Here is a 13854-nt window from a genome sequence, read left to right as displayed (position 1 = left end):
CATGCTATTTTCCGTTTTATAAATCCAGACAACTATGACACCCCCCAAAAACACCCACAACTGAAAACATGAAACCCAAAACAAAGACATCAAAAACTGAAACATGAACCCCCCCCCCAAAAAAAAACCCCAAAACCTTCCAAAACTGAAAACATAACCCAAAACAAAAACACAAAAAACTGAAAACATGAAACCCAAAACAACCCAAACTTTAAACATAAAACCCAAAACAAAAAACATCCAAACTTAAAATTATCAGCAACAGTTTTTAATTTTGCCAATCAGCCGTTTTGAAGTATCTTAACGCACTGCTGCCCCTCTAAAATTACCACCAGATGATCGAGCCGGGATTGAGCAGAGGGTAAACGTACTATCTTAAAAAACTTCTAAGCCCTTAGCGAGCCCCGTAAGGAATTCAGGGGAAATGGAACATGATTCACCCCCCCAAATTTCACTAGAGTAAAAGTCCCCCTCTACCACTGCCCCCTTCCTAGGGTCCCACGAGAAATAGCGCATTGCACCCCTTCCAATCAATCAATGTACGCATGAACCGCAAACAGATTTTGTGTCTCCCCCAAATAAATTCCATGTTGGAGAGAAAAGAAAAAAAAGGTCGGAGCAACTACAAGAAAATTCAAACCATTTTGATGATTTAGTAAGGTTTGCGGCAACATTTTGTAATGATAATCTCTAAAATGAGTTGGGGTGGTTCTGAAAAGAACCGTTGGTTTCAACTCGACGTTTCGATCAGTATGCTCCACTGATCGTGAGCTCAATTGCCTGCTTTACAGAAGACCATCAGAGCATACTGATTGAAACGTCGAGTTGAAACCAACGGTTCATTTCAGAACCACCCCAACTCATTTTAGAGATTATCATTAGATATTGTTATCGCGAACCATTACAAATTCTGAACTAATTTCTAGTTTTTTTAAGAAGAAAAAAAATCACTAATTACAACCTTTATGGAAATGGACTTCAAGTTTATTTTGATAAGTAGGCCTGGATTTATTGATAAGATATTTTACAATTGCAAATATATATACAAGCCTAGAAGAAACAAATGTTTTGCGCTTCTAAGACCTTCGTTTTAGACTTTTGAGTACATATTTGCTCAGAGACAAACCAAAAACTTTTAAACAGTCAGAAACAAAATCCAAAAAAATTATCACACGTGATCTCTCTATATGTATTATCAATCGTCATAATCATCATAATCACTATCTTCTCCTGCATGGGGTCTGGGATTCGATGTTTGTTTATTCGATTATTTTTCTTCATATGACCGAAGATAGCTTAATGTGATGAGACGTAACTTTACGATGTGTTTACCTTAAACACGAACTAATCGATTTATTGACACTAGCTGTTTATTGGCAACACTTTTCAATCAATAATCTGAGTTCATGAATGGGAAGCAGGAGTATGATAAACTATCATTGCAATCAATAAACATGTCAGTTTATTTTTCTAGTATTGTAAAATACAAACAATAAATGGGGCTTCAAATAGATGCATAGAAGTTTAAAGCTTGAAGGTTCTCACTGGATGGGCTAGTATTCTCACTTGGTATACCCCAACATATGCATAAAAATAACAAACATGAGAAAATTTGGACGTAATTGGTCATCGAAGTTTTAAGGGAATAATGGAAGAATAAAAACACCCTTGTTGCACCATTTGTCTGCTTTCAGATGCCTAAAATGTCTTGAAGTCCTCAAATCTTTATAAGCGAGAAATTACTTCTTTCTCAAAAACTACGTTACTTCAGAGGTAGCCGTTTCTCACAACTAAAATAACTATTAGCACAATAACATACTTGGTAACGAGTAATAGGGAGAGGTTGATGGTATAAAACATTGTGAGAAACGGCTCCCTCTGAAGTGCCGGAGTTTTTGAGAAAGAAGTAATTTTCCACGAATTTGATTTCGAGACCTCAGATTTAGGACTTGAGGTCTTGAAATCAACCATCTAATCGCACACAAATTCGTGTGACTATGGTTATTCTTCTTTCATTATTATGTCGCAACTTCGACGACCAATTGAGCTCAAATTTTCACAGATTTGTTATTTTATGCATATGTTGAGATACACAAACTGTGAAGGCTAGTCTTTGACAATTACCAATAGTGTCCACTGCCTTTAAATCATCAACAGCTCTCCATTGCTCAAACCAGATTTATTTTGGGTAATAACAAAAAGACACCCTTTAAGTGTGGATGTGCTTTAAATAGACTTACAAATCAAACTTTTCATTATCATTGGAATCCAATATTCTCCAGCCATCACTTTAGAAATTGACGGGAAGTTCTTGTTTAGTTTTGACCGTTCGTGTTAATGTATTATTGATCCAATTAAACTAAATCTAATTAGATTTAATATATGAGTAATATCTACTTCTGTAATCCTTTTTATTTTTAATATCCCAGCTTTACAATTCTCAAGACTTAATGGAGGGTGTAAAGTGTCGTCGTAGGGTCAATCTCAATCCCAAGACAGTTTGGCAAGAAGTCATGGGAGTAAACAGCTTGGAAGAAATGAAGGTTTAATTCTAAAACAAGAACTCACCAGGAACTAAAACTTGCTTAGCACAACAAGCCTTCTCTTAGCAAAAAAGTTACCAGCCAGAATGCCATACAGTTACCATTGCTGGTACCGGTACCCCGGTCATTTCTTGCTTAGCCGAGAAACTTGGTAAGCAGAAATTGCGCCCATGTCACAATCTTTCCCTGGCCTGACCTATTGAAGAAATATTGACTAGAGTGGGACTCGAACCAACGACCTCTGTCATTATTATCTTCGTTACGTTGTAAGTTTTAAATTTTGTCATTGTTGTAACCCTTCCCCAGGGTATGTAAATTGAACACATATATTAACATAATCATCAGTGTTGACTTGAAGTTTGACATCCATCGCTACATCATGTTAATCTAAACTCTTCACCAACCATCAACAGCTCCAATCTCATTCTACCACCAGCCATCACTAACATAAATAACGAGAAGTTGAAACAAATGTTGGAAGGTGGCTCAGAATGATAAGCAAAAAAAAGTCTTATGATGACCTATGACCTTGTCCATTGCTTGATACCAGTCACTTCCTGATTGCAACAGCGCAGGGTGTTATTACAAGTGTAATGGTTTTGTCTATTATTTTGAAGTCTTCCTTCTTTTGTCTACACAGTCTGTCTGTTTCCTCTAATGCTTAGTTCTAAATAAGCAATCGTGCTGGAACTATTGAGGGCAATAACAGGATGCTTAAGAATTAAAAGAGGGGCAATCAACTTTGATTTCATAACAACATTCAAGTTATATTAATATATATTGGTTTGTGGTAACACCATGTATGTAACTACTCGCCAGTAGATTTTTCCCGGATTTTTCGGGAGACTTCGTTCGAAAAGAGCTGTACAGTTCTGCCTTTTAACTATACTACCTGGGCGTTCAAGCTACTACCCATTCAAGTAATTAATTTTTGGTTTTACCCATACCTTTTCTAACACCAATCCCGAATTCTGTGAACAGAAAATCATACCACTCAGATGGGATTCGAACCCGCGACCTTTGTAATTCTAGAGCAGTGTCTTTTACCAACTAGACCACCGAGATTGCTCGGTAGCTATAGAGGCAGTTTGAATCTAGTTATGAATTTTGGTTTTACCCTTCCACCGATGTATGTTGGCGCTGAACATCAACATCACATGGATATGACTCGGGCAAGATTGGAACCCACGACCTTTGTAATTCTAGAGCAGCGTCTTACAAACTAGACCACTGAGATTGCCCGGTGGCTTGTGGTAAACAATATTAATATTCGTTATGCCCGATGCAAATTTAACATAAAACCATTTAAGTTATCACAGTAAATTCAGGCATAAGTCAAGATGTTCTCTCCAACAAGTTCAGCTTTAAACCTTTTCGCTAAGCTGTATAAGCAAAAACCTTGCCAAATAAGTGGTTTCCTCAAGTAGTGAGAATGGATTACGAGTCATTCCGTCATAAAATTTGAAATTATGATTCATGGTAATAATTCAATAAACAAACACATGATAAGAATCACTAAAAAACAGCAATAAATCCATAAGTCATGGGTTGAAAATTTCTAGAGGTGCTGGGACTAGTCCTAAAATTCAACATCGAGAAAAGATCCGCGTTCTGCAATAGCCCCTCCCCTTTGCTTTGAACCCTATCTTTGCCAGCCCACATGGATTCCAAAACGAGGTGCCTGGGGCAATAATGATAATCACAAATCAGAGTTCATTACATGCTATTGTTGCTACAGGCGTGGTGATCGCTCCAGACTTCAGTTTAAAGGCACTGGACACCTTTGGCAATATTGCCGAAGACAATTAAAAATATTCTCACTTTGTGTATCCCAAAATATGCCTAAAATTACAAATATATAAAAATGTGGGCTCAATTATTGTTCGTTGAAGTTGCAAGAGAATAATGACAGACAAAACACCCTTGTTGTACACAATGCGTTTGCTTTCAGATGCCTAAAAGGCTTCAGGCCTGAAGTATTTTATTGTTTTAGTGAGGCATTACCAATTTCTCAAAAACTATTCTATGTCAGAGGGAGCCGTTTCTCACAACGTTTTATAAGTATCAACAGCTCTCCATTGTTCATTACCAAGTAAGTTTTTATCCCAACAATTATTTTGAATAATTACCTATAGTGTACTTGTGCCTTTAAGTAAGGCTTACAATGAAGTTGTAACTTAGCAATGTGCTAGCAAGTGATATACAAAGGCATGACCTCCTGCTGGTAGAGAGTACGAGGTGTGAATCGCTCCCGAGCTCTCTACCACCGCGCCATGATGCGGTCCTCCGGGCACGTTCCAACGGCAGGAAGCATCTGGTCGATGATAAGTGCCCGGGTTGATTGTTTTAGCACGAATTGAGGAAATGGCTCCACAAATGCCGTCTCCAACAAGCTTCAGATACTGGTCCAATTGTCGATTTATACTCGACCCAAGGTTATATTAGGTCCATAAGGATGTACATAATACCACTGCGTTCACACCATAACAATTATATTCATATGTGTGAGTGTAAATGCACTATACCTATACATGTACAAGGTTAACCATGAAAGTAAAACAATTAGATTTACTACAATTATTAGTCGTCAAAAGTCTGAATATGGTCATTTGAATTGATGTGGTTACTTTCTGTTGTTCATTCAATCTATGCAATTACGGGTACAAGCTGTGTTGCCATGCCTTTGAGGTAGTATAAGGGAGTCTGTATCTTGTTTGGGCAGTCAAAAAGAAAAGCACAGGAAAATCAACTTTATCTATTAACAGCTGTACCCATTGTGTTCCATTATACAGGTTGATTCAAGAGGTTTCAAGACAGAAAACAACAAACAAAAACAAAGAGCCAACAAAAACAAACAATCAAACAAACAAACAAACAAACACACAAACAAACAAACAAACACGAAGACAAGCAGGAGGTATGTTCGAAACGTCGAGACAAAATCGGCTCTTTTCAGAGCCAACACTCCCTATAAAGAGAATTATTTAAAACACGAAAGTTTACTTTTATTTGTTGTTTATTCTTAAACAAACAAATAACCAAACTTGTTTTTGAGGCCTGGGATGTTAAGTGAAAGAATTCAGAAATTCATCAACAATAATTTAGTTTATTTGTAATACGCTCGAGTTTATCAGCTCATTCTTCCCCTATCTCCATCTGGTTGTCTTGCCATGTACCCCGCCCCCCCCCCTCCCCACACACCACCTACTTGGCTTTCCCAATTCTCAAATTGATAAACTTGAGTGAAATCATAACAGGCCAATCCCAAAGGACCACGAAGATTGAATAATAATAATTTCTGAATAATTTACAACTTTCAGCCAAACCCTGTAATGAATCCACACAAAACCCATGCCAGGCTTGGCCATCCAGTTTATTTTGCAATACAGGAAATATTAAAATAATAGACCAGCCTAACAAGATGGCACATGTACTGTGTGGTTTGACCTTTGACACGTCCCATGATTCCTCGCCCAAGGCGTGATAGACTTGACTTCAAGTCTGAGACTGCGGTTATTTCTCTGCATCAGCCACGAAGAATTCCCCGCAGAGTAGCTATAAGGCGCTCTAACTCGTAATCTCACACCGTAGGCTAATGATGGAGGTTTTCCACAAGAGGGCGCTGTTTCAGTCAATATTGTATCGACTATCAGGACGAATCAAAACCCCGATCACAGACTTGAAACCAAGTCTAAAGGCGTGATCGCAGCGCAGCTTTTGGTGTTGTATTTTCTTGTTTGTGTTATCAAAGCGGAAACATGGAGACGCAGTGATAATAACCGAGTGATCCGGTACTCTGACTGTCCTTCAACTTCAACAACCCTCGTTTAATTTATTGCCGATGTTTCCTTTTAGAAGTATTATTGTTTTGAGTTAGTTCCAAAGGTTGTTTTCCCATCAGTGGGCTGGGCGCATTGTATTTCACTTTCTATATCAGGCAAATTAGACTAATGTTGCGAATGCCGTTTATAACTTTACAGAACTCCTGCACAGTGCAGTATCTAATTGGTTTTCCATTCAGCAGAAATTTAAGGCACTTAATATGGACACGTTTGGTAATTACACAAAATAATTGTTAGCACAAAAACTTACTTTGGGTGACGGGCATGGCTGTTGATAGTATAAAACATTGTGAGAAACGTCTCCCTCCGAAGTAACGTATTTAAAATAAAATAAAAGGTAATTTCTCACTCAAATATTTGAATCTGATGAAAGGCTTGAGGCCTGAAGCGTTTTTTTTTTAAGGCATTTGAAAGCACACAAATTTGAGCAATAAGGGTGTTTTTCCTTTACATCTAAATATTCTCTGACATGACAACTTTGATGGCCAATTGAGTCCAAATTTTCACCGGTTTCATAGACGTTAAATCAATGCTTGTATGAGAATGATTGGCTTTTATATAACCCCTTGTTTAGAGTTTGCCGAGTTCCCTTGACGGGAAGATCATCTACACAACAAATAAACAATCAAACAATCAAACACCCCAAAAAAGAAAGAAACAACAACAGGATGCGGGTGAAATATTCAGGAAGTGATGAAGCATTTACAATGGTCAATGGGAACAGCGACCTCTAGCGTCTAATTTACTTCATCCCGAATTGGAAAGTAAACACTGCATTACACACATGTATCCTGAATGAAATTGTCACAGATAAGATTCTTAACAGAGTTGCACAAGATTAATATGACACTAATTACTTTTTAATATGCCACCCGTTAAAACAAAAGCTTCTAATCTTGATATTAAATTTTGCCTACATGTGGATTTTGGAAGGTCTTAGATCTTTAGATTACGAGGACAGAACTGAAGAAAATTACTTTTGTGTAATTAATCGGTAGTTAATACACTGCATGACTATAAAATAAATGGCCATTGCACGGGATGATTATGATACGTAGCGAGACAGGCAGAATAAATCACCGGGGGTTATGTGCCGATTGCCCGGTGGCTTTCTAGCTATAGACACGCTCGGCGCGATCAAAGTCTTCAGAAATATTCCTTTCTCCAAAACGACCGTACGAATCAGATCAAATATTGCGAGTCGGTTATAAAGATGACCACAGAGTAAGAAACACAACACTCTTTTGAAGCTTTACATGGTGTGGATAAATAAGAAGAAACTATAATTTTTTTTAGTAAACTTGCGGGTACAACCATGTGTCTATCTCTTTTGAGGGAGTTTCGACGTTTCGAGCAGTATTCTCTACTCTTCAGGAGAAGACGAGCACATTGTACTGTTCAAACCGTCGAGACCACACACCGGCTCTTTCTGAGCCAATACACATGGCGGTACCGAAAGTTAACTATTCATTTATGGTTTCTTCCTACAAACAAAACACTGCTTGCTTCAAAACACAATATTGAGAAAACAATCTCAGAAAAAAACTAAATGTTTCAAAACTTCGCTCGGCCCCACCGGTCTCATCCAGGACCTATGGGATGGTCTGACGAGCTTGTACAAACTCTTGCGAAAAAAGTGATAATACAAAATTGGAACGAGCACAAACACAACATGTAGACGCACTATTTTTCATCAGAGTTGCAGACAGAACAAAATTAATACATAGTATAATTTAATACAGCGACCGAACTCAATATTGTTTAGTAATGGGGCAAACAATGGAAAAATATATTTCGAATAGGTTAACACTACAATACAAACCTACCTTTGTATTGCGGTCGAATCTGTCGTAAACAGGAAGAGGTGACCGGGGGTCAGTAGGTCAGAGGTCAACGAGCATGCGTATTGGTTCAGGCTGGAACGAAGTGAATACAAAAAAGAACAATGTTTAAAAGTACTGTATGAGCAGTTAAATTACTCAAAATAACTGTTAGCATAACAACGTACTTGGTAACGAGCAATGGAGAGCTGTTGACGGTATAAAACAATTTAAAAAACGGCTGCCTCTCAAGTATTGTAGTTTTTGAGAAATGAAATTTATCACTGAAATATTAAACGACTTCAGGCCTGAAGCCATTTTTCGGCATCTGGAAGCACACAAGTTTATGCAACAAGGGTGTTATGCTTCATTGTTCTCAGGTTTGTTATTTTATGCGTTTGTTGAGATACACCAAGTGAAAAGGCTGGCATGGTATTTGTCATTTACAAAGGTGTGCAAGAGAATTTATGCAAACTTTTCTGCCACAGTTAGTACAAAATTATGGGTGACGCTCAGGTGAACAAGCGACACAGTAAAATAATACATTGCTTATACGCAATCAATTGCAAAACGATTTAAATTTGAGCCAAGTTTTGTTTTTTTGAGATTTGGTTTTCTTCCACATCTGCAACTAAGAAAAAGTTCCTTCAATTCTACGCAACTGTGCCCATCATGCATCATTTGCCTTTTCTAATAGCTAGCTAGCGCCCTCTTGCGACAGGGATAATTTCAGATCAAATCAAAGTTTGTCTCTCTAAAATGGCATCACTATTTGAACATGAAATTTGGAAAGATCTTATGTTCAGACCAATGGACTTCCTTAGAACACATTCCTGAATCAACACAAAAAGCAGAACCACAGCAAAGTCTGCCAGAATTCTTTCTCAACACGACAGACTGAAATTAATACATTCTCAAAGAAATTGAAACCGCACCTCTTGAATATGTATTTGTAACTGTAGTATATACACTAATTGTACAAAGACTGTGGTGTCGATAATTATTGTTATTGATTAGTCTGGTCTGTGTCATTGTTTGTTTTATGTTTCTTTGTTCTGTTTTTTTTTCCCTTGTCGTCCAAGTCCTTGTCTGTCTCGGGGAAATATACAAAAGCATTATGCTTAAACTTTTTCCCTGCATGATGACTATTATGTTAATTGTTGTAGTTAATTATCTTCAAATTCTATACATTGCGTCTGTCCTTCATTATTATATTCAACGATGTTTGTTTTCTAGTGTATGCTTGAATTGTTATTGTCGACATGAAAATAAATGTTCATTGAATTGAAATCACTGTGATGGTTGATAATAACATAATATCGTGGATGTCCTTAAAAGGCAGTGGACACTATTGGTAATCACTCAAAATAATTTTAAGCATACAAAATTACTTGGTAATGAGCAATATGACAGCTGTTGATAGTATAAAACATTGTGAGAAACAGCTCCCTCTAAAGTGACGTAGATTTTGAGAAGGAAGTAATTTCCTACCAGAATATTTGAACTGATTTCGAGACCTCAGCTGAGGTCACTATATCAAGCATCTGAATCCACGCAACTTGTGCGAGCAAAGGGTGTTTTTCTTCCATTATTCTCTCGCAACTTCATACGACCAATTGAGCTCAAATTGTCACAGATCTGTTATTTTTTGCATATGTTAAGATACACCAAGTGAGAAGACTGGTCTTTGACAATTACCAAAGGTGTCCAGTGCCTTTAAACACAATTAATCGTTGACAAATTTAGGCCAACATCAAGAAAGAGATCATCGCAAATTTTGCCCCAAATCCGAGTCATTCAAAAAGCAATTTGAATTCACATCAACCTACAAAACTCAACGATAAGCATCAACACAAAGTTCCAATTTGATAAGAGAAAATAAATAAACAGTTTCGTTGGTATTCCTAACACTTGAAAACCGAATAATACATTTTGATAAAAAGAGTAGAGAATCAAAACCAGGTCTTTATAGGTTTATGTTTGAAGCTATACTCGTCCAAAGGGCAGATCTATGACTATGGGACGCGCTTAGGACAACAAGAATGGAGCTGTGAGCTAATTAATCTTACATTATCTTGCTTGTCGATAACAATGCCTATATTTTGACCGCCTTTTCCCCCGTATCAACATTACAGTGTACACAACATGTTAGCCAGCCTCCCTGTTTGAGTTTGATTGTATTCAACTGGATTTGATGTAGACTTGATTCAAGTCCCGTTATCTCGTGTGATACCTAAGCATATCATGCCAACCAGCAAACAAGCCGTATACAGTGCACGCTCGCCGTCAAAATGTGGTCCCGAGTATGCGAAACAGCAGAGTATCATAAAACGATGGATTGGGACTTGAGTCAAGTCTAGGTTTAAAGTAACGATCATCTCAAATTCACAACCAATCAATACCTTTTGTGCTTATTGGTGGTGGTGAAGTTTTTGAGTGAACACAGTTTTGGGCGGGCGCCTGAGGGTTGGCGAAAAGGGCACATTTATCATAATCAACGGTGGGATCGTTTCGACATGTCACCGCTGATTGTTTTCATCAAAGTTTAAAGACATTGGACACTTTTGGTAAATTGTCAAAGACCAGTATTCTCACTTGGTGCACTATCCCAGCATTATGCATACAATATAAAATGTTTGAGAACGTGGACTCAATTGGTCATCGAAGTTGCCAGATAACAATGAATACAGAAACCCTTGTTGCACAATTTGGGTGATGTAAGATGCCTAATAAAAAGCTTCATATCTTTTAATATTTGAGTGTGTCTTTTTTTTGTCTTTATCAAAAACTACCATACTTCAGAGGGAGCCGTTTCTCACAATGTTGTATATATCAACAACTCTCCATTGCTCAATACCAAGAATGTTTTTGTTGAGTAATTAATAGTGTCCCGTGCCTTTAATGTCATTGAATAGATCAATCATTCAATAGTTTGGCCTTTGTTCGGTCTAAGACTGGTTGCTGGCGTTGGTTTTAGTGGACGCATTTCCAATCGGCGCCTCCCTGTCCCAAACTTGTAATCATTTATCAAGATAAGTTTCACCTCGATATGTCATATTTCTGTAGTATAAGAGCTACACGAGCATATTATGAAATCATTACAAATCGGTTTGATTTATGGTAAAGCGTTCGATCTCTTGTTTAATCGGTGTAAACTTTCTGCCGATTTGGGTTGACTTGACATTTGCAAATATTATTAGGTAAAATATGCAACAATATGTATTCGGAAATCAATACGAAAACCCCCAACAAATACTAATCGCGCAGTAAAGTTTGAAATGGTCGGGGGATCTGGGGATGCACACCCGTGAAGACAACCACCAGACTGATCAAAACATCGGGTTGTTTAAGGTACAATGTTCTTAAAGAACTCAGCACAATATGATGCCCCCCCTCGTACTCTATGTAATTAAGTGTTTCTGAAAACTCTATCTTCACCCGCTCTCTCACCACTCTACCTTCCACTTTCTCACCACTCTACCTTCCACTCTCTCACCACGTTCCCACCACTGCACCTTCAACTAGTATCTCACCACTCTACCTTCCCCTCTCTCACCACTCTACCCTCTCTTCTCACCACTCTACCTTCCCATATCTCTGACCACTCTACATCCATCTCTCTCACCACTCTACCTTCCACTCTCTCACCACGTTCCCACCACTGTACCTTCAACTAGTATCTCACCACTCTACCTTCCCCTCTCTCACCACGTTCCCACCACTGTACCTTCAACTAGTATCTCACCACTCTACCTTCCCCTCTCTCACCACTCTACCCTCTCTTCTCACCACTCTACCTTCCCATATCTCTGACCACTCTACATCCATCTCTCTCACCACTCTACCTTTCACTTTCTCACCACTCTACCTTCCATCCATCACCACGTTCTCACCACTGTATCTTCCACTAGTATCTCACCACTCTACCCTCTCTTCTCACCACTCTACCTTCCCATCTCTCTCACCACTCTACCTTCCCCTCACTCACCACTCTGCCTCCTCCTATCACCAATCTCTTCCCCCTCACCACCCTACCTCCCTCCCCTTTCTCATCCAACTTTCTCACAACTCTATATTTTCATCTCTAAACAGATACCTCTAACCTCCCCCATTATCTACGAGATCCTGTTTTGTGACTCAACAAGACCGATGACAATTATTAATATTTAATAACCTTCTCTGGGTCTATATACAGACACAATCATCCCAATTAATACTGGTTGCAAAAATACACCCGTTTTCATCAAACAGTCTCCTTGGTTTTCAAATAGGTCCTTGTCAACAAATTAAAGCACAGTCTATTCTTATACTTTTACATAGATATTTTTTGTAACCCACTGATTAGGCGATAGAGGGCGTAGTCTAACTACCTTAAATATTAAACAAATCCTTTAAAGCCATTCACACTCACGGCTGCAATCCCTTGTGGTCTACCTCTAACAAGAGGGCGCACTCACGGACTTACGTGACAACGGAAAAACACCAGTTAGTGACGTGTTATTTATTTATGATTTTTTTTCTTTCTTTCAAATCAAGACCTAGTTCCAAAAGAAACAAATCTACATAGTAAAGAAGATGTACACATGGTGTTACCGCAAATCAATATAAATAGATACATGCAATGCCTCCAAAATGCTTTCGAAACCTGCCTAAAACTCAGAGTAAACCCCTGGTTTTGAAAGAGATAGTAGCTACAAATTATACCACAAATCTGCAACAAAATCAACCGCCCAAAAGCAACATCAAACTCAACATTTTGTATCCTGCGATGATAACATTATACCCACCTTATTGGCGTGGTTATAATTAAACCTACTGAACTAGAAAATTGTTTCTACAGACGGAGGTGTGGAAAGCAGTAGTATGAACATTCAGTACCATTTGACTGCGACATGTACAAATAACCACAGATTGCTTTGCGAAGGGGTCCTTGTAGATAGAGTGCGGCCGTTAAAATATCAGTTGACACCCGGTCAAGATAGGTCGTTCAACGGGAAAGAAGACTCGCTCCTCCGGTAGTGTTGATCTTGCCACATTTGACGTTCACTACACTATTTAGTGGCATGAGACGGACATCACTGACCGTAAGAGCAGGACTTTGTCCTGATTATAACACTACCTCACATCACTTCAACATAACAGGGTTAAAGGCTTTGATAATTTGCTAATTATCTTCAGCAGTCTTTTGATGATGGTGTCATCGCGTGGTGTTTGGTTTTAATGAGTACGGATCATATGAATGGAAGATGAAGTAAGAAAATGTGGAGAAGTATAGAAGTGGATGAGGAAACGGGAATTAAGATATGGCAGGAAGATGTTTTTGTTGTCGAACTTGTTTATATTGTTATGTTTGATCATGTTTGTTACTACTGCTCGTGACGTACGGTATAAAGCACAATGATTTATCTTAAAGGCACTGGACACCTTTGGTAATGTTCAAAGACCAGTATTCTCATTTGCTGTATCCCAACATATGCATATAACGAATCTGTGAAATTTGGACTCAATTGGACAATTGAAGTTTCAAGAGAAGAACGAAGAAGAAGAAAAAAAACCTGGTTTATTAAACACATGTGTGTGCTTCCAGATGCCTAAAAAGACATCAGTCCTGAAGTTTTTCAATATTTGGGTGAGAAATTACCTCATTGT

At 38.2% G+C, this 13854-nt stretch overlaps 1 protein-coding gene across 1 annotated transcript in view; it reads right to left on the bottom strand.

Annotated features, from left to right (window-relative positions):
• Positions 1 to 13854, bottom strand: part of LOC139940445 (major facilitator superfamily domain-containing protein 10-like) — a 130299-nt gene that overhangs the window by 76527 nt on the left and 39918 nt on the right. Inside the window, exon 3 of the mRNA XM_071936700.1 lies at positions 8212 to 8301. The gene's annotated coding sequence lies outside the window, so the exon portion shown is untranslated. The remainder of the gene's footprint in view (positions 1 to 8211; positions 8302 to 13854) is intronic.

The sequence above is a fragment of the Asterias amurensis genome, chromosome 8, assembly GCF_032118995.1.
Source record: "Asterias amurensis chromosome 8, ASM3211899v1".
In the NCBI taxonomy this organism is placed as follows: Eukaryota; Metazoa; Echinodermata; class Asteroidea; order Forcipulatida; family Asteriidae; genus Asterias; species Asterias amurensis.
The sequence above is the reverse complement of the archived record's forward strand: the minus strand, read 5'-3'. Positions and strand labels throughout refer to the sequence as shown.